This window comes from Coregonus clupeaformis, chromosome 23 (genome assembly GCF_020615455.1).
Source record: "Coregonus clupeaformis isolate EN_2021a chromosome 23, ASM2061545v1, whole genome shotgun sequence".
NCBI classification, from domain to species: Eukaryota; Metazoa; Chordata; class Actinopteri; order Salmoniformes; family Salmonidae; genus Coregonus; species Coregonus clupeaformis.
Window position 1 is genome coordinate 24,836,146 of NC_059214.1, and position 21,535 is coordinate 24,857,680.

At 41.9% G+C, this 21,535-nt stretch overlaps 1 pseudogene; it reads left to right on the forward strand.

Annotated features, from left to right (window-relative positions):
* The first annotated feature begins 6,352 nt into the window (after positions 1-6,352).
* LOC121536107 lies at positions 6,353-17,696 on the forward strand (annotated as a pseudogene).
* The last annotated feature ends 3,839 nt before the right edge of the window (positions 17,697-21,535 follow it).

The window sequence follows — 21,535 nt, forward strand, 5'->3', positions numbered from 1 at the left end:
GTGGAATGATAGTCTACCCAGTGTTTCCCCTGTCTTCATTTAGCAACAGTATATATATGCTCCGACTTCAACTTTATATATATAAAGTTGAAGTCGGAAGTTTACATACACTTAGGTTGGAGTCATTAAAACTAATTTTTCAACCACTCCACAAATGTCTTGTTAACAAACTATAGTTTTGGCAAGTCGGTTAGGACATCTACTTTGTGCATGACACAAGTAATTTTGCCAACAATTGTTTACAGACAGATTATTTCACTTATATTTCACTGTATCACAATTCCAGTGGGTCAGAACTTTACATACACTAAGTTGACTGTGCCTTTAAACAGCTTGGAAAATTCCAGAAAATTATGTCATGGCTTTAGAAGCTTCTGATAGGCTAATTGACATCGTTTGAGTCAATTGGAGGTGTACCTGTGGATGTATTTCAAGGCCTACCTTCAAACTCAGTTCCTCTTTGCTTGACATCATGGGTCCTGTGTAGCTCAGTTGGTACAGCATGGTGCTTGCAACGCCAAGGATGTGGGTTCGATTTCCACGGGGGACCAGTATGAAAAAATGTATGCACTCACAAACTGTAAGTTGCTCTGGATAAGAGCATCTGCTAAATGACGTGAAATCCGCCAAGACCTCTGAATTTTTTTTGTAGACCTCCACAAGTCTGGTTCATCCTTGGGAGCAATTTCCAAACACCTGAAGGTACCACATTCATCTGTACAAACAATAGTATGCAAGGATAAACACCATGGGACCACACAGCCGTCAAACCGCTCAGGAAGGAGACGCGTGCCTCCTAGAGATGAATGTACTTTGGTGCGAAAAGTGCAAATCAATCCCAGAACAACAACAAAGGACCTTGTGAAGATGATGGAGGAAACAGGTACAAAAGTATTTCCCAAACTTATTGTGGAAGGCTACGTGAAACGTTTGACCCAAGTTAAACATTTTAAAGGCAATGCTACCAAATACTGATTGAGTGTATGTAAACTTCTGACCTACTGGGAATGTGATGAAAGAAATAAAAGCTGAAATAAATCATTCTCTCTACTATTATTCTGACGTTTCACATTCTTAAAATGAAGTGGTGATCCTAACTGACCTAAGACAGGAATTGTGAAAAACTGAGTTTAAATGTATTTGGCTAAGGTGTATGTAAACTTCCGACTCAACTGTATATATACAGTGCCTTGCAAAAGTATTCATCCTCCTTGGCATTTTTCCTATTTTGTTGCATTACAACCTGTAATTTAAATGGATTTTTATTTGAATTTCATGTAATGGACACACACAAAATAGTTCAAATTGGTGAAGTGAAATGAAAAAAATAACTTGTTTCAAAGAATTCTAAAAAATAATTTAAGGAAAAGTGGTGCGTGCATATGTATTCACCCCCTTTGCTATGAAGCCCTAAATAAGATCTGGTGCAACCAAATACCTTCAGAAGTCAGATAATTAGTTAAATAAAGTCCACCTGTGTGGACACATGAGCTGTAACATGATCTCAGTATATATATATATACCTGTGCTGAAAGGCCCCAGAGTCTGCAACACCACTAAGCAAGGGGCACCACCAAGCAAGTGGCACAATGGAGACCAATAAGCTCTCCAAACAGGTCAGGGACAAGGTTGTGGAGAAGTACAGATCAGGGTTGGGTTATAAAAAAATATCCGAAACTGTGAACATCCCACGGAGCACCATTAAATCCATTATTGAAATATGGAAAGAATATGGCACCACAAAAACCTGCCAAGAAAGGGCCGCCCACCAAAACTCACGGACCAGGCAAGGAGGGCATTAATCAGAGAGGCAACAAAGAGACCAAAGATAACCCTGAAGGAGCTGCAAAGCTCCACAGCGGAGATTGAAGTATCTGTCATAGGACCACTTTAAGCCGTACACTCCACAGAGCTGAGCTTTACGGAAGAGTGGCCAGAAAAAAGCCATTGCTTAAAGAAAAAAAATAAGCAAACACGTTTGGTGTTCACCAAAAGGCATGTGGGAGACTCCCCAAACATGTGGAAGAAGGTACTCTAGTCAGATGAGACTAAAATTGAGCTTTTTGGCCATCAAGGAAAACGCTATGTCTGGAGCAAACCCAACACCTCTCATCACCCCGAGAACACCATCCCCACAGTGAAGCATGGTGGTGGCAGCATCATTGTCACGATCGTCATAATGATTGGACCAAGGCGCAGCGTGATATGCGTACATCTTTTTAATAGTGTACTGGCAACACGATACAAAATACAAAACAACCAAACGAAACGTGAAGTCCTCGGTTAACAACACAAACCAACACGGAACAAGATCCCACAAAACACAAGTGCACAAAAGGCTGCCTAAGTATTGGTCCCAATCAGAGACAACAAGCAACAGCTGATTCTCATTGCCTCTGATTGAGAACCACCCCGGCCAACATAGAAACACAAAACCTAGAACAGAACATAGAAAACGAAACATAGACACTACACAAAGAAACTAACACCCTGGCTCAACATACAAGAATCCCCAGAGCCAGGGCGTAACAATCATGCTGTGGGGATGTTTTTCATCGGCAGGGACTGGGAAACTGGTCAGAATTGAAGGAATGATGGATGGCACTAAATACAGGGAAATTCTTGAGGGAAACCTGTTTCAGTCTTCCAGAGATTTGAGACTGGGACGGAGGTTCACATTCCACCAGGACAATGACCCTAAGCACACTGCTAAAGCAACACTCTCGTAGTTTAAGGGGAAACATTTAAATGTCTTGGATTGGCCTAGTCAAAGCCCAGACCTCAATCCAATTGAGAATCTGTGGTATGACTTAAAGATTGCTGTACACCAGCAGAACCCATCCAACTTGAAGGAGCTGGAGTACTTTTGCCTTGAAGAATGGGCAAAAATCCCAGTGGCTAGATGTGCCAAGCTTATAGGGACAGATCCTAAGAGACTTGCAGCTGTAATTTCTGCAAAAGGTGGCTCTACAAAGTATTGACTTTGGGTGGATGAATAGTTATGCACGCTCAAGCTCATTATTTATTTATTAAGCTTATTTCTCGTTTGTTTCACAATAAAAAAATATTTTTCATCTTCAAAGTGGTAGGCATGTTGTGTAAATCAAATGATACAAGGTTCCAGGTTGTAAAGCAACAAAATAGGAAAAATGCCAAGGGGGGTGAATACTTTCACAAGCCACTGTATATATACAGTGGGGGAAAAAAGTATTTAGTCAGCCACCAATTGTGCAAGTTCTCCCACTTAAAAAGATGAGAGAGGCCTGTAATTTTCATCATAGGTACACGTCAACTATGACAGACAAAATGAGAAAAAAAATTCCTGAAAATCACATTATAGGATTTTTAATGAATTTATTTGCAAATTATGGTGGAAAATAAGTATTTGGTCAATAACAAAAGTTTCTCAATACTTTGTTATATACCCTTTGTTGGCAATGACACAGGTCAAACGTTTTCTGTAAGTCTTCACAAGGTTTTCACACACTGTTGCTGGTATTTTGGCCCATTCCTCCATGCAAATCTCCACGAGAGCAGTGATGTTTTGGGGCTGTCGCTGGGCAACACGGACTTTCAACTCCCTCCAAAGATTTTCTATGGGGTTGAGATCTGGAGACTGGCTAGGCCACTCCAGGACCTTGAAATGCTTCTTACAAAGCCACTCCTTCGTTGCCCGGGCGGTGTGTTTGGGATCATTGTCATGCTGAAAGACCCAGCCACGTTTCATCTTCAATGCCCTTGCTGATGGAAGGAGGTTTTCACTCAAAATCTCACGATACATGGCCCCATTCATTCTTTCCTTTACACGGATCAGTCGTCCTGGTCCCTTTGCAGAAAAACAGCCCCAAAGCATGATGTTTCCACCCCCATGCTTCACATTAGGTATGGTGTTCTTTGGATGCAACTCAGCATTCTTTGTCCTCCAAACACGACAAGTTTAGTTTTTACCAAAAAGTTATATTTTGGTTTCATCTGACCATATGACATTCTCCCAATCCTCTTCTGGATCATCCAAATGCACTCTAGCAAACTTCAGACGGGCCTGGACATGTACTGGCTTAAGCAGGGGGACACGTCTGGCACTGCAGGATTTGAGTCCCTGGCGGCGTAGTGTGTTACTGATGGTAGGCTTTGTTACTTTGGTCCCAGCTCTCTGCAGGTCATTCACTAGGTCCCCCCGTGTGGTTCTGGGATTTTTGCTCACCGTTCTTGTGATCATTTTGACCCCACAGGGTGAGATCTTGCATGGAGCCCCAGATCGAGGGAGATTATCAGTGGTCTTATATGTCTTCCATTTCCTAATAATTGCTCCCACAGTTGATTTCTTCAAACCAAGCTGCTTACCTATTGCAGATTCAGTCTTCCCAGCCTGGTGCAGGTCTACAATTTTGTTTCTGGTGTCCTTTGACAGCTCTTTGGTCTTGGCCATAGTGGAGTTTGGAGTGTGACTGTTTGAGGTTGTGGACAGGTCTCTTTTATACTGATAACAAGTTCAAACAGGTGCCATTAATACAGGTAACGAGTGGAGGACAGAGGAGCCTCTTAAAAAAGAAGTTACAGGTCTGTGAGAGCCAGAAATCTTGCTTGTTTGTAGGTGACCAAATACTTATTTTCCACCATAATTTGCAAATAAATTCATTAAAAATCCTACAATGTTGTTTTCTGGAATTTCTTTTCTCAATTTGTCTGTCATAGTTGACGTGTACCTATGATGAAAATTACAGGCCTCTCTCATCTTTTTAAGTGGGAGAACTTGCACAATTGGTGGCTGACTAAATACTTTTTTTCCCCACTGTATATTACATGACCAAAAGTATGTGGACACCTGCTCGTCGAACATCTCATTCCAAAATCATGGGCATTAATATGGAGTTGGTCCCCCTTTTACTGCTGTAACAGCCTCTACTCTTCTGGGAAGGCTTTCCACTAGATGTTGTAACATTGCTGCAGGGACTTGCTTCCATTCAGCCACTAGAGCATTATTGAGGTCGGGCACTGATGTTGGGGGCGATTAGGCCTGTTCCATTTCATCCCAAAGGTGTTCGATGGGGTTGAGGTCAGGGTTCTGTGCAGGCCAGTCAAGTTTTTCCACACCGATCTTGACAAACCATTTCTGTATGGACCTCGCTTTGTCCATGGGGGCATTGTCATGCTGAAACCGGAAAGGGCTTTCCCCAAACTGTTGACACAAAGTTGGAAGCACAGAATCGTCTAGAATGTCATTGTATGCTGTAGATTTCCCTTCACTGGAACTAAGTGGCCTAGCCCGAACCATGAAAAACAGTCCCAGACCATTATTATCCTCTATGCATTGGGGCAGGTAGTGAGTGTTGCAACCGAGGAGAGACTATTTTTACGCGCTACACGCTTCAGCACTCGCTGGTCCCGTTCGGTGAGCTTGTGTGGCCTACCACTTCCCGGCTGAGCCGTTGTTGTTCCTAGATGTTTCTACTTCACAATCACAGCACTTACAGTTGACCAGGGTAGCTCTAGCAGGGCAGAAATCTGATGAACTGACTTGTTGGAAAGGTGGCATCCTATGACGGTGCCACGTTGAAAGTCATTGAGCTCTTCAGTAAGGCCTTTCTACTGCCAACGTTTGTCTATGGAGATTGCATGGCTGTGTGCTCAATTTTATATATATCTGTCAGCAACGGGTGTGGTTGAAATAGTCAAATCCACTAATTTGAAGGGGTGTCCACATACTTTTGTATATATACAGTATAAATATATATTTCTGCCGAGACATGCTTTTAAATTGATAGTTGTTGGCTCAATGACTGGAAGTCTATGGGAACAGCTAGCATGTGATTGCGCTAACACTATTACCAATGCACCCCATTTAGTTCTTGTTTGAACTGCAGATTGCCCCTTTAATGACGGTTGATAACAGATAACAGACAGCTCCTGTGTCTATCATTGGCTAGTCTACTATAGACCTGGGTGTACTGTAACTCCTTTGTAGTATCGTAAGTGTTGTTTATTGATGAGGTGCCAAGGCTTCCTCCTTTCTCTCAGCTGCCATGACTTCCATCTCCCTGGGTGCTGTGTGTGACCATGACCAGGCATGGGCGGGAGGTCGTCTCTTTTCCTGCCTCTGTGTGAATTATTCATACTGCCATTGTCAGAGTGGCCCTCACCTGTCAACAGGTGAACTAGAGGGGAGTGGAGGGGGAGGTAGAGGGGAGTGGAGGGGGAGGTAGAGGGGTGGAGGGGAGGGGGAGGTAGAGGGGTGGAGGGGAGGAGGTATGTAAAACTACCCCTTCCCGCCTGACAGACGAATCAGGTCAGCTGTCTGGTCTGTCTGCTCCATGTGGTTCAACTTTTGGCCGTCTGGGCTCTGTGCAGACAGATGCTACATGGCTCCCTTACAGAGCTCCTGCTGGATCACAACCATCTCACAGTCCTGGAGAGCGGGACCTTCCACAGTCTGGACAGCCTCCAGAAGTTGAACCTGAGCAGCAACCTCATCTCCACAGTAAAGCTCCGAGCCCTAGGTTACCTGACAGCCCTGTGCCAGATCAACCTGGAGGGAAACCATCTTACTTCCCTGGGCTCAGGCCTCTTCACGACACTGCGCTCCCTGGTGGTGCTGGGCCTTCAGGGGAACATGATCAGTTACACTGAGCCAGAGGTCTTCACCCCTATGTCTTCCCTAAACCTGCTGGACCTGGTCCACAACCATCTGGGCACCCTGGGCTACAGGACCCTGCTGATCATCCACACCCCCAGCTTCCACGTCCTGCTATAGGGAAACCCCTGGCACTGTGACTGCAAACTGCAGAGGGTGTTCAGGAATCTGTGCATCATCCACAGGGTCTTCCTGGATGACTACCAGGAGCTGAAGTGCAGCGATCCCGTCGAGCTAAAAGGAAGGTCCATGGGAGAGGTGGATGATGAGCTGTGTGTCGGGGGGACCGTGATGGTGCTCATTTTAACGGTCACTGTGGTGATCACCGTGGTAGCCCCATTATCATGGTGGAGAAGAACAAGAAGAATAGCGTGGCCAAGGACTGGGAGGAAAGTGTGGGGCTGGACACCTACTGTGACAATGACAATTAGGGCTGTCTACTTCCCATGAGAACATAATGAAAGGTTTATCGCAATGAACAGTGTGAGCTAATTAACTTTATTGATCACAAACAGATTTTATCAGATAATAATTATCCTCAAAGAGGTGTCTTCTTTTTTTTTAAGTGCCGAATATGAAATCCCACTTCCATTAATCATATAATGAAAGGCTTGTTTTGACAAGTGAATATTTTTCTTTGAAGTTGACATTACCACCAATAGGGGTGGGATAACCAACCCACCATTTTCCATATAGCTGTCGTTTTGTATAGCAATCATTGACCGTGCAATGGGGGAAGAGGACAGATGGAAAGCACATCGCTTTTGGTGCTTAACAAAACACAATCATACATTTTTTTTGTGATAATTGCTTTCACTTCAAAATAACAATATTGATACAGATATCCTTTAGGTGCTGCAGTTCTCTGTCTGTCTTTGGAGTTGCTTTGGCGGTGAACTCCATTATGATTAAAAGGAGTAAGAATGAGATGCATGGAAAGTAAGTGTCTTTGGAATCCTTTCTATGAACCAACCATGTATAACGCATTAATAATAAATGTATAATGCTTTATATCACACACAATGCTATAAGCATTCATTACATTACATCCTTTATTGGTTCATATAGGCTACACATGCTTGCATAATACATTACACACATATAAGATTAATTGAATAGGTTACCAAGGGTTTTAAGATATCAAATTACCTTTTTTTCTCTTCACTCCAGCAGTTGTTTTAATGGTGTTCTGATTAGATTGGTGTTAGTCTGGTACTAGTATCTGAATTATTTATCTTGCTCCACTTCAGCATACACATTTTATCATCATGGCCCACCGATATCGCTGTTACCGTGTCCTGGTTGGCTCCCATCCAGCATGTTTCACAGCTCTACATTAGGCTACCTCTCAGAATGAGGTAAAAGTGATTCCATTAATCCACAGATGATTACATGATTCATTCTGCTGGTTTTGAAGCAGCACAGTCTGATTATAACTAGTATAATTATGGGGATAGGTTACAATTTGCATTTGAATTAGGCCTGCATGGAATCTTAATAATATCAACAACTGAGAAAGCACCCGTAGCTATCTAACAAAAATATCTAATGTATTTTGTGTATATAGCTATATCATAAACAGAACATGCTATCTGTTTCCTATAATGCCAGTTCAACAACTTGATCCAGTTTGTGTAATGTGAAGTTCCAACACTAGAGGGCACTAAAGATGGTCAAACTACAGGTTTTTATTCAAAGGCTTCTCTAAATAGTGTACCATACAAAATTGCCACTAGAGTGTAGTAGATCTTAAGGTGGGAGAGGCATAAATGTCCTACCTGTATTCCGGGAGCTAGTGTTTTTTCACTTCCTTGATTATTCTGTTGCTACTACCTTGTAATTATGGGATGATCAAGATCAAGTGATTTCAAAGACTTTGACTATTATCCATCTTGTTGTCAAGACTACCTGTAAAGCAAACAACCAGGGGTTAAACCACTGTAGTGCGCACATTACCAACATGTTGTCCCATTCATCACAACAACAACAACAACAACAACAACACTCAGATAAGACCCTAAAGGCCATTCAGCTCAGACTCTGTCCTTGTCTCCAGCTGACAAGAGGGAAGTAAGGATGACTGATCAGGGAAGTATGATGTCAGAGAAGGATGTTAAATGGACAGACAGACCGGATTGAATGTTGTCTCTAAGATTAAGATTGAAGAAAACACAAGGGAAATCACTGAGAAACCCCATCAATGTATCTGAATTTGTAAAACAAATTACTTGTGCATAATATTTAAAAATGCATCACTTAAGGCTTTCTGTGCGTTTCATTCCAGGCAACTGCTAAATGATTGTCAATCATGCAAAGTAACTAAAATCCATTCATGGGTTGCTTATTCAAAAGAATACCATTTATCCAAATAATATAAATTGTGAGACTGTGTGATATTTGAGATTACTCAGATAGATGAATAAACCTTTTGTGGTTGTGCATGGATGTGGAAAAACAAGCAGTTAGTGTTTTCCATTTCATATTGCAAAATGCAATTTTCTGTCTGAGATATTGAGAGAGAATACAATATACGAACTGTGGTGACACCTAGAAAGGACAACAAAATCCACTTGAATGTAATAAAGTCGTTTGGTTTATCATCTTACTCTGAGGTACAGCAATAGCTAGAAGAGAGAGAGAAGTCAGACATAAAGAATAATACATAAATGTCTAAAGGCCAACAGAAAACCACAAGACCAGACTAATGAGCCTTTTGATTTTTCCCTTGGTTTCACTTAAGTCTATAATAAGTCCAGTTAGGCCATTCAATGGGATTTATCTGGCTATAAAAGGCCCCTCACTCTTGCGTTAGTTTAATGGACAAGTGTCCCACTCAGCAGAATCCACCACAACAACGTCCCAGGGGTCAGAATCAAATGGTGGGTAGAAAGCATCAACACCCTCTGAAGCCTGGCCAAGCTCATTGCAATTAGGACCAATAATTCTCCCAGGGCATTTACCTCAACTGCAGCCAGCAAACATGGCACTAACTCAGAGGATGGATACGAGGTGGGAAATGCCAACCCAATAGAAAGAAGTGGCATGGCCCCTATCGAGTAGGCCTATTGATTGACCTGAAGAGCACCACAAGCATCTTCTCTGCGCCACTAGACCGGAGTGAAAGATAGTTGCTAATTTTGGCATGCACATCCTTCCGTAGATTAAAAGGACACCTGAAGAAAACTGTACTTTAAATTGTCATGTACTCTGGTACTTCATCCTACACAGCCTATTGTTTGTGTTGAGATTAACAACATGCCATGTCATTCCATGACATTCTTAGGCTGTGAAGTATGGTATAATGTAGTTTTCTTCCTGCTTTGTCCACTCCCAAGCCACCAGTATGACACTTTAATCACTCTTAACCCATTCATCTCTCTTCCTCATGGTCTGCGTCTGGCTGTGGGATCCCTCTTTCTAAATCCTGTATCCTGGCCACCAATCTGACACTTCAATTCCACTAAGCTGCCTCTGTCACCATGCACGGTGGGACAGCTCTGTTGTTGTTATTGTGCTGGTTGGATTGTTTCTTTGCCTGGCTGGGAGCATATTGGCCTGCTGTGTTCTACTTGGCTGGGAAAGCTAGGATTCAGCAAGACTGTTTGTACCAAGATATTGGACAAACATGCCGTTGGAATAAACGACTTTCAAATTATATTACAATGCAGAACAAGGTTCAAATGCTCAAAGACTTGAATCAGAGGTTTGAGTGTTAAACGTCTTTCATCTCCATAAAGCAGACAGTTTTCTTGCTCTGATTCTTCCCTGAATGTCCAGAGGTGCCTTAAGGATTGTTTCCATGACAATCTAATCGGCCACCTGTCCCACAGTAACCTTTAGATCTGTGCAAAACATTGTGGTGACTGGCGAGGCTCTCTGTTGACTTTTACACTGTGGTCTATTCCCTCTGAACTTGTCAGGCAAACAGAAGAAAAGGGAGGATAAAGATTTTACTTCTCACCAAGATGGGGTCTTGGCCTGGGTCTGGGAACTTCTATTGTCAGGCAAGGTCAAAAAGAAATGTCACACCCCGGAAGCCACTTGCAGTTTGAGTGTAACTGACATCAAGCCATATGCTGAATATCGACTCAGTTAGCCCCTTGGCTCCCGTGTCCGTAGCAACACCGAGGAGGTAGTTGTCACAGCCTGTTCAGCTTCAGTGGGCTAACATGATTCATCTGAAAGGCCATTTCTTCCACAGCGGGCCAGAGAGAGCATTGAGGAGTGGAGTTTGAATGCCCTTGTGTACAGTGGCTGATAATTATATTATTGTTTTGCTATTGTATTCCTGTTGATGTAATTTTACATGACCCAAACATAAGCTGTGTATGAATTTTTGTTTATATTGTATATTTACTGTTGTTTATGACCTTGAAGATAATAATACGTACTCTTTTCCCCCAATAAGCTTTCTCAGGATGCCTTTTAATAGTGCATTGATTTGGTATCAGAAAGTTAACACATTTGGCAAAAGGAACCTAACTAAATATCCTGTCACTGCAGAGACCATGCTTGATCCATAATCACAATCTACTAGCAGGACTTCCCACACATCTCTAACCTTTTCTTTAAAAGTGTTCAGCAAATAGTCCTAATGCCGCTCACTTATCAGGCTTCTCAGTGGTTTGGATAGAGTGCCTGTCTAATTTTGATGACACTCCAATGTGTCTTCTTTGTTGGGCTGATGGCCGTGACTAACTCCATCAGAGTCTGGGAGGGAGAAGAAGGGCCCACCACAGCGAGGTTCATAATAATTGGATGCACATAAGAGCCAATCTGTTTGTCATTAGCTCTTTCGCTTTTATCACTCAGGCTAAAACTCTTCAGGGTGAACTAAGTGTTTGTAGTGGAATGGAGGACAGAGGAAATAATAAACGACTCAACTTCTGTATAGAAATAATACATCAATAGGTTTTTATTCTACAAGGAGTACTGTGCGGTCGTGTGTGCTTGTGTGTCTGCGCGTGTGTGCATGTATTTGCATGTGTCTCCTTGTAGAAGAGGTCCCTGAACAGATCCCAGGCCTGTGAGGCTCCTGGAAACATGAGGAGTTTGAGCTCTTCCCATCTCCCTTGAGAGTGCTTGAACTCCTATTTCCTGAGAGACATGATACACTTCTGATGAACAGAATTTCAATGATTTTGGCCTTGCTGAGAGCGGGGAGATGTCTCATATCACCGCTCACAGTGAGTGTCTTAAGCTATATCCACAAAATGAACAGACTGCTATGGGACTGGTGTCAAGGGATGGATACAGACGATGTCAATTTTATACATTTGCTTTTACTGCAGGATGAGATTGAGCTATCATGGGCAAACACTGATCTGATGATGCTTCCCCTTGCAGAGTTAACATCCATCAGTATTTCCTTGATTTGTATTGTGATGTATTATGTAATGAATCAAGATAAAGTATACCATTCCTATATGAAAGTGTTGTTTATCTGCAACATAAAAACGTGGTAACACCCTTTTGTCCTCACTGCCCTTCGTGGTATTTTACAATAATACCTCCATTACATCCCGTATCTGTGACAATACCACATTTTTCATTGAAGTACATTACATACTGTAGATCGATTGAGGGTAACGTAAATGTATTCATAAAAGCAGCTGACTGAAACTCTTATAAAATGTACACTATTTTCAGTTAACACTGAAAAAGTCTATTATCTTTACATTTTCCAAATGTAATAGACAACAAATGAATTGTCTCCTCCGTGGATTTTGCTGTCATTAAATGTAGGTTATTATTTGTATATTTTCTCTGTCTCTGTAGCTGATGAGATGTTTATGGAATGAAACCATTATTTTTCTCTAACTCCCCAAGGTGATGTTTGATGACTCTCCATCCTCTTTATGTCCAACACTGAATGTGTTTATGCCTTTTTATATTCATGATATCCCGCGTTTTCCTCTTGGAACAATTTGATTGAAATTGCAGTGGAGAAGAGTATGGTATATATATATATATATATATATATATATATATATATATATTTATATTTATTTTTTCTGCAGACAGACTTTGTTACTGTTTTACTGAGGTTCAATCCAGAATACTGATCAGTTTGGGAATGAGAAAGGAGGTGTTTGAGGGGTGTGTGTGGGGTTTGCCATTACTCGCCATGGAAACCCAGTCAAATTTAAGGGATTACAAGAATACAAACTAGGGGATAGAAAGATGGGGGGGGGAGAGAGAGAGAGAGAGAGAGAGAGAGAGAGAGAGAGAGAGAGAGAGAGAGAGAGAGAGAGAGAGAGAGAGAGAGAGAGAGAGAGAGAGAGAGAGAGAGAGAGAGAGAGAGAGAGAGAGAGAGAGAGAGAGAGAGAGAGAGAGAGAGAGAGAGAGAGAGCTCTAGGTGTGTGATAAGTTAATTTGGAGATTATATTCAAACGTTGGCAAATATCCAATAGCTGCATGAGGGATGTCTCAGAGAAACATTTGAACCTCTAAAACTCGAAGTGAATGATCAGGACTCCTAAGTGTGTTTACTCTCTCCTTGCTCCATAGGGGGGCAAGCAAAGCCTTGGGATTCCTCAATCAATATTTAATGTTGTTTTTCAGCATTTCACCCAATGCAGACAATTTTTTTATTACCATCTGAGTTAAAGCATGTCGACTGTCTCGCAGACTACTTAAGAGAGAGGAGACATACAGAAGCCTTTGGAGGTTGTAGAATGTTTTACACTGTAGCACTCACTAGTGTGTGTGTGTGTGTGTGTGTGCGTGTGGCTATATTTTCCTCTACAGTACCTTTTAAATGACCTAATTCAATTTGAGTATACCAGGAAGTGGAGGAATGCATAATGTGTGTTGCTTATCAATGGCTGTGAAGAAATTGGTGTTCCTGTTCTTTGTGTTGCTGCTTCCACCTTTTCTTTCAGAGGTGGTACAGTAGTTGGCCCTCTTGGGTTGTGCCAAATGTTTGAGTTTTTGTTTTGTTTTGATGGTAACCATTTTCCTGTCTGGCAAAACACATTTTGACCTTTCTAAATGTCCTCAAACTCTGAAAGGTCTGAAATGCTGTTTTGAATAGATTAGCTGGACTGTCATGCAACAGTTGACTAATTTTACACCAAAAACACATTCACCTGTAAAAGCTTGCTTGGATGATAATAACCGATACTGTAAACAGCATGGTGATGACACACCCAGTCAATGCTCCAACATGAGCGAACACCACAACACACTGTCACGCATAGGAAACATGACACAGCATGTGGTCCTCACTACATTATGTAATTCTAAATTTGTGCCTCACACACATTGCCCCTGAGCAGTTCCACCTACTTGCAAGGGTCACAAGAGAGCAGTAAATATGTATTATATTTATAAATAGACATTGCTTATGACTTTGTTAGTCATGAGGCCTTCATTCCAGTTGTTTACATTTGACTAAATCTGTATCATGGCTTTATACCTAATTCATCACACAACTTCTATTAGTTTAATCTGAAATGCAACATTTACTCTGTGAAACAAGACTAAAATCAACTGGATATCAACTTGAATAACACACACTCTCTCTGCCAAGGAAGACAGTTGTCTTGCCCCACCCAGAAACGCTTTGATTGAATTGAATTCGGATTGAATTGGGCTCTCAGTCCATAGAAATGAAATAATGATATTTATATGCCTCAGACTTTACACAGGCTGCATCACATGTATTTCTCTCTATTCTGTGAGCACAGTGTCATCTTGCTTCATTACCTTATTGCTGCTGGCCTGCAGCTGTTGTATGTTTATATAACAGCTCTGTCACTCAGGATGTGGAGTTGGACAGGCAGCCAGGCCCCACTCTCTAAATTGAGACACTGGCTCCCAAAGCCAATTACTCAACACACCCCTTACTCATCATCTATCAACTGAGACAGCAGATTTATGGAGTTAATAATGATAATACAGAACACATAAATCAGTTGGCGCCTCACTTTCCATTTGAAGTTTAATTTTTATGAGAATTATTTGAAACGTCTGAAATGACTTACCTAACTTAATCTTCTTGGCCCCCTTGGGAGCATAGGGCGTCCACCATGGGTCAATCTCCACCTCACTATCTTCGGTGCGAGGGCTTTTGCTTCTTGCCAGGAGATCCCAGGAGATCTTGTGAAATGAACATATGAAATGACATGACACAAGTCATCATGACATGGTACGATATGAAATTATTTTATCCAATATGATTTGATATGTTACAACGTAATTCAATAGAACATTGCAATACAATAGGCCCACTGTGCGGTTTGATATGAGACGCCATACAATACAATAGTATTAGGATTCATAAGCTTGTATGCAGTCTTGTTTAATTCATATTCTGCTGTTCATGGAATTTCTGGAAAATGTCTAGGGCTGTATTTCAACTCTGGTGATGGCTATACCACACATTTCATTCTGTCAGGCACGTTTTGCAAAAGCTTCTGAACCAAATTATGTAAATATATTTAATTATTTATTCGAGCAATGAATTCAAATAATGATAGAAAATCATTCCGAATATTTACAGTATTTTATAGAACCCTTTTCACCATAATGAAACCTTTAATTATGAATGCTAGCTAATGAGCATTGTGCAAAGACCCATATCAAGGGCACAGCTTATCTTTGAGTATATCCAATTAGCAATGCCTTTATTACTGTAATTATAATTGGCACCTTATGGCGGCAAAAACAGACCTAGTAAAGAATGCTTGACTGACAACTCAAACTGAATTCTTCCGCTGCCCTAATGTTCGCTACATACTTCAGTCTGAGACTGCCATCTTTGAAGTAGATTGTGGTGATGTCAAAATGAGGGGTGTTGTACAAAACAAAGTAATCTGCGATCGGATCATCTCAAACCAATCAGAGTATCAAACACAGGAGGTTCGTGCGACCTTAATTGGGGAGAACAGGCTCGTGGCAATGACTGGAGTGGAATTAATGGAATGGTAAAAAACACATAAAACACGTGGTTTCCAGGTGTTTGATGTCATTCCATTTGCTCCGTTCCCGACATTATTATGAGACAAATGTTCAAAACGCCGCTTTAGCCACGTGTTTTCTGGCTCTGGCTCAACCCATCTGGGACCAACCCTCTGGTTAGAATGTGTATGCGTTCTAGAAATTGTTGGGGAGGTACTCAGATCCAGACCAAAGATTGTCTATTATATTGACAAGATAGTCAAGTGGCCGCTCTAACAATGGAAATGTGTGTCCTCAAAGATGGGAAGGCAGGCAGGAGGAGGCGAGATCAGGTGGGACCATTCTAGCCAGTGAGAGGGCAGATACGCGTGTGAACAAGGGGCCGTAGAGATAGATAGAGAACTCATCTTTGTATCTGTGCCATTATAGCGTCTGTGACAGCATGTAAAGCGCCATTGAGGCTATTTCCATTTTAAAGTAGTCCATTTTCTTCTTCTTCATTGGCTGATTGCTCCCAACTCATAGGAATCCCCACCCAGTTGACTACTTTAAATTGGTGGAAGCTCTCGAAAACCCTTCTCTGTAGGGTTTTCAGTGGTTAGCTTTGCTCACAGTTGGCTGTGTGTGAACTATTAATTCCGCCACTGTGTTTTAACATGTAGAAACGTCAATAATCATTGCTTGCATATGCTGATATGCCCCCTATATTTCATATCAGCGAGAAATAATCTTTCAAATCCAAAATGTACACTTACTGTAGGAGTTTTGCACAGATCCATATGCTATGTGTGCCTCCAGTTTATGAACTACACTTCCTCGCTAGTTACACTTACACACAGGTGTTGGAGCACACTAGATAGCTAATTAGCACAGGTGGCGAGCTCTGTCTTCCGTAAACAAGCACTGTAACATGGAGATATGGCCGTATGGGAACAATAACCCTAATGTTCCTTATGTTTTCAAAACTGTACCACAAGCGATGCATTTTAACATTCAGAATGAACGTCGGGGCTCTTAACAAATCTCCCCCGGCCAGAAAAAACTGTTGTCAATAGGCGCTAAAGGTAGTTAGGATCTATGCATGGGTTAGGAAGCCCTCATTGGCAATGTCCATGCTAAAATGGGTTATATCCACGATGAGTCCTCTATCTATTTCTATTACAACAGGCACAACTCTGATCTAAAGTTGTTGTTTTCAAAGTTGCCGAAATGCCATTTACATCAGTGCACTCATAACAACCTAACCATTACGAAACTTGTATTAGATCAAATAAACCCCACGTAGCAAATTAGGAATTAATCTCATTGACCTCCATACACAAATTCCTCACTTCGTGGGCTTATTTTTTATGACAGATTTTGGGCAGAGTAAAACCTCTCGCTTCGCCTCTTCCTCTCTGTCCAGACTCATTGCGGACAAGAAACTAACATCCGTGGGCATGGCGTAGCATTTGGGGAGCCAGGCAAACATTTCTATGTCGGGCATTCATGAGAGTTTGAATCAGGAAAGTTTCCTCTCACGAACTCTACAGGCCAGAATGTTGAATAAAATGATATTTTAACTTTACCAGTAGTCGGTGAGGTTGGTCCTTTTGCAGGTAGGAATGTGAGACACATGAGGCTGCTAATAAGGGCAGGAACGGAGCAAATGGAATGGCATCAAACACCTGGAAACCATGTGTTTGATGTATTTTTTACCATTCCATTAACTCCGCTCCAGTCATTGCCACGAGCCCGTTCTCCCCAATTAAGGTGCCACCAACCTCCTGTGATGTGAGACAATATATCCACAGGAAAGTATAATTAAATCAACTTGTCAAAGCGCTGGTAGTGAGTTCAGATTTCTATCACCTGAAGCATACGCAGAACAATGTATGTATGCATGTATTTTCATCTTGTGTGAATGCTTCAGGTGATAGAAATGTAAACGCACTTTGAAAAGTTGAAAAATCAGCGTTTTGAAAAGTTGATTTAATTATACTTTCCTGTGCATATCAGTTTCCCTCAAATGTTAAACGACTCTCAGAATCTCCACAGGTTGTGGGGCATCCGTTGCCATATCTTCAGCTCCACTCGCTCCTTCAGCTACTTCTCGTGCATCCGTGTAGGAGACCTGCTGTACATGCCTGATCCTTGCCACTTCAAACTCCTTTACCCTTAACGGGCACTCAGGGGAATTGGGAACGTGATTTCCAGCACAATTGCAACACCGTACATCCTCAGATTCTTCAACAACATTCCTTCGGCACACAGTTGATACATGACCATACCTTTTGCAATTCCAGCAAAACAATGGCTTGGACACAAATGCTCTCACCGCATATCTCACATATTCCAGTTTCACACGTGAAGGGGAGATACTCTTTGTCAAACATCAATGATACCGACAGGCTTTCCTCTTTTCTTCCATCCACTACATGGTTCAGACAGCGTGCTCCAACTAATGCTGGTATTAGTAAAACCACAAGGCCTCAATATTCAATGTGACGCCACTGATGACATCTTTTAATGGTGCTCTTCTCCAAAAATCTAAACTCTCCACTTCATATGTCGATAGTTTAGTAGAGCCATAATGCCTTCTCCTTCTACTCTTTCGACACAAGAATCAAAACAAAACCACGTCTGGTCACTCCGACCGACTCCACCTTTCCTAATGCATCCTTTACATCCTGGTGGTCCTCTGTAGCTCAGCTGGTAGAGCATGGCGCTTGTAACGCCAAGGTAGTGGGTTCGATCCCCGGGACCACCCATACACAAAAATTTATGCACGCATGACTGTAAGTCGCTTTGGATAAAAGCGTCTGCTAAATTGCATATTATTATTATATATTATTATTATTACCCTCGATACTTCAAACTGATCTCCCAAAAAATTACTTAAACCAAAAACCGATGTTGATTTACAATTGTATTAGTTTTTGTTACATTTTCCTTTATTACCGCCTTCCACTCTTTTTCACTATATTTGCTCAACACGCCTCATATTCAAGTTTGTCCATCCACCTTCCATATTCCTCCAAACTGTCATCCTTCTCGTCCTCTCGTTGTATCTAGCTAGCATCTCCATTCCGTCTACCAACCTCGCTGTCCTGACACTTCACTCTGCGAACTTCGCCTCATAAATTATTAAGCAAGTGCTGCGTTTTTGTATTACATTTACATTTAGGTCATTTAGCAGACGCTCTTATCCAGAGCGACTTACAAATTGGTGCATTCACCTTATAGCCAGTGGGATAACCACTACAATTTTTATGTTTTTTTTTTGTATGGGGGGCAATGAGAGAGTGTTGAATTTATTTAAGATAAAAATGAATTGCTATTTTTATACGTGAGGCTTACTTGATCAAATAGAAGTTTCGTAATGCTTAGGTTGTTACGAGTGTGCTGATATAAGTGTGAGGCACGTTGGCCCAGAACAGAGCAGCATGGCTGGCCCATACACGGAGGGCTAATATCAATAACATGCATGTCAATCTATCCTGGCTCAAAGTAGAGGAGAGATTTACTGCATCACAACTTGTCTTTGTGAGAGGTATTGACATGTTGAAAGCACCGAACTGACTGTTCAAACAGCTAACACAGCTCAGACCCCCATATATACCCCACAAGACATGCCACCAGGGGTCTCTTCACAGTCCCCAAGTCCAGAACAGTCTCTGGGCAATGCACAATACTACATAGAGCCATGACTACATTGAACTATATTCCACATCAAATATTATATATGTAGGTACAGTAGCATATTCCACTAGCACAGGGTTCCTGGTGGTAAGGAGGGTATTTTAATTGAGTTTGACAGTGAAGGAGGGGAACAGATGTGTATGTGTGACAGGTTAAAGGACATATTCATAGCCTGTTATACACTAAAAAGTATTAGTAAGTTCATGGTATGTAAGGATCTTAAAATATCTAAGGTTAAAAAGATCATGCATCCTGTACTAATTCATAGAGATTGATAAAATTCATAAATGTGTTAAAATCCGTCAAGTGTAAAAGGGTAAATATTGTAAGAGGAATGTGTAAACGTTATATTGACTACTTTACTTTGTGGTGCCTAATTTAAGGGTAAAAGTGTTAATCTGTGATCTACTAAATGCTCTTAATCTATGAGCCTGAGATCGATTGCTCTGGTCTCCACCCAACTTTCTGGGGAAATCGCGGTCTTTTTTCCTCATTATACTAAAGTTTTCAGTGAGGAAACAACTGCATCACTCTCGTGATTATTTCTCCCCTTTTTCAGGGGCGTAACATTTTGGAGGCTCCGCTGAGATTGCTGCTCAGATGTCCGGCTTCCACATCCTGGTCGCTGAATTCCGAGCCAGCTAAATCCCTACATAACAACCCGCTCAGCTACATTCTGTCTACTGCAAAACTGAACGCAACCACTTCCAGGTGGGTTGCAGAATTGGCTGATTTCCACTTTACAATAAAGTACAGGCCAGGCAGAGAGAACAGTGATGCAGATGCTTTGTCGAGGATGCCACTGGATGTAGAGTCACTGATGAGAGAATGTTCTGAGGAGCTTCCACCAGACACCATTGCCGCCACGATACAAGCAGTAGAGGTACAGAAAGAGCCTTTTGTGTCTTGGTCAATTTCAGCTGCATCTATGTCAGTATCAGCTGAAGGTGAGACAACTACAGCAACAATCAGCTCGATCCCAAAAGAGGGGATAAGAGAGGCACAAGAGTCTGATCCGGTCATCCGTCCTGTGCTCGATTTCAAGCTGTCTGGTTCCAAACCGTCAGTTAAAGAGCAAAAGGAATTCAGTCCAAAGACAAAATGCCTATTCAGAGAATGGGACAAATTGACAATCGACAGTGATGGTATTCTTTACAGAATCACTACAGCCCGCAAGCAGTTAGTTCTACCAGAGCAGTACAAAGGTAAAGTGATGGAAGAGTTGCACAATAACATGGGACACCAAGGTACTGACCGCACTGTATCACTAGTACGTGACCGCTTCTTCTGGCCTTATATGCAATCTGACATCGAGCACTATGTGACTAAAACTTGTAGCTGTGTCAAGCAGAAAAAGCCAGGCCATGAAACAAGAGCTCCTCTGACAAACATTGTGACAACACAGCCATTTGAACTGGTATGTATAGATTTCCTCCATCTCGACAGATGCAAAGGGGGGATATGAGTACATCCTCGTGATTGTTGATAATTTTACACGTTTCACTCAAGCCTACGCCACCACATCAAAGTCAGGAAAAACTGCTGCAAATCTCATCTTCAATGACTTTGCCCTGAAGTTTGGGTTCCCTCCCGCATCCACCATGACCAAGGGGGAGAATTTGAAAATCAGTTGTTCCATCAGTTAAAGAAACTCAGTGGCATGGCGGGGTCCAGAACAACACCCTACCACCCGATGGGGAACGGTCAAGTGGAACGAATGAACAGAACATTGTTGCAAATGCTAAAGACACTAACTGAGACACAAAAAGTCAAACTGGAAGGAGTCTCTAAACAAACTGGTTTATGCCTATAACTGCACCCGTTGCGAAGTGACTGGCTATTCACCATTTTATCTTCTGTTTGGGAGATCACCCAGGCTTCCAGTTGATATGTTCTTTGGATTGTGCACAGAGGCAGGTTCCAGTAACCAGCGAGACTACGTGGAGAACTGGAAACGAGGAATGGAAGAAGCATACGCCATTGCAAATGAAAATGCTCAGAAAGCTGCTGAAAGAAGTAAGAAGTACTATGACACTAAAGTTAGGAGTTCAGTGCTACAGCCTGGCGAGCGAAGTTCTGATTAAAAACCTGACACCAAGAGGAGGACCAGGCAAACTCCGTAACTATTGGGAAGATCAAATTCACACAGTAGTGAGACAAATGGGTTCAGACCTGCCGATTTATGAGTTGAGACCAGAAAAGGGTAGGGGACGCTCCAGGGTCCTGCACAGAAACCTGCTCATGTCCTGTGACCACTTACCTTTTGAGAGACAACCAGAAATGACTAAAGATGACAAAAGTAAGAAAAAGAGACATCAG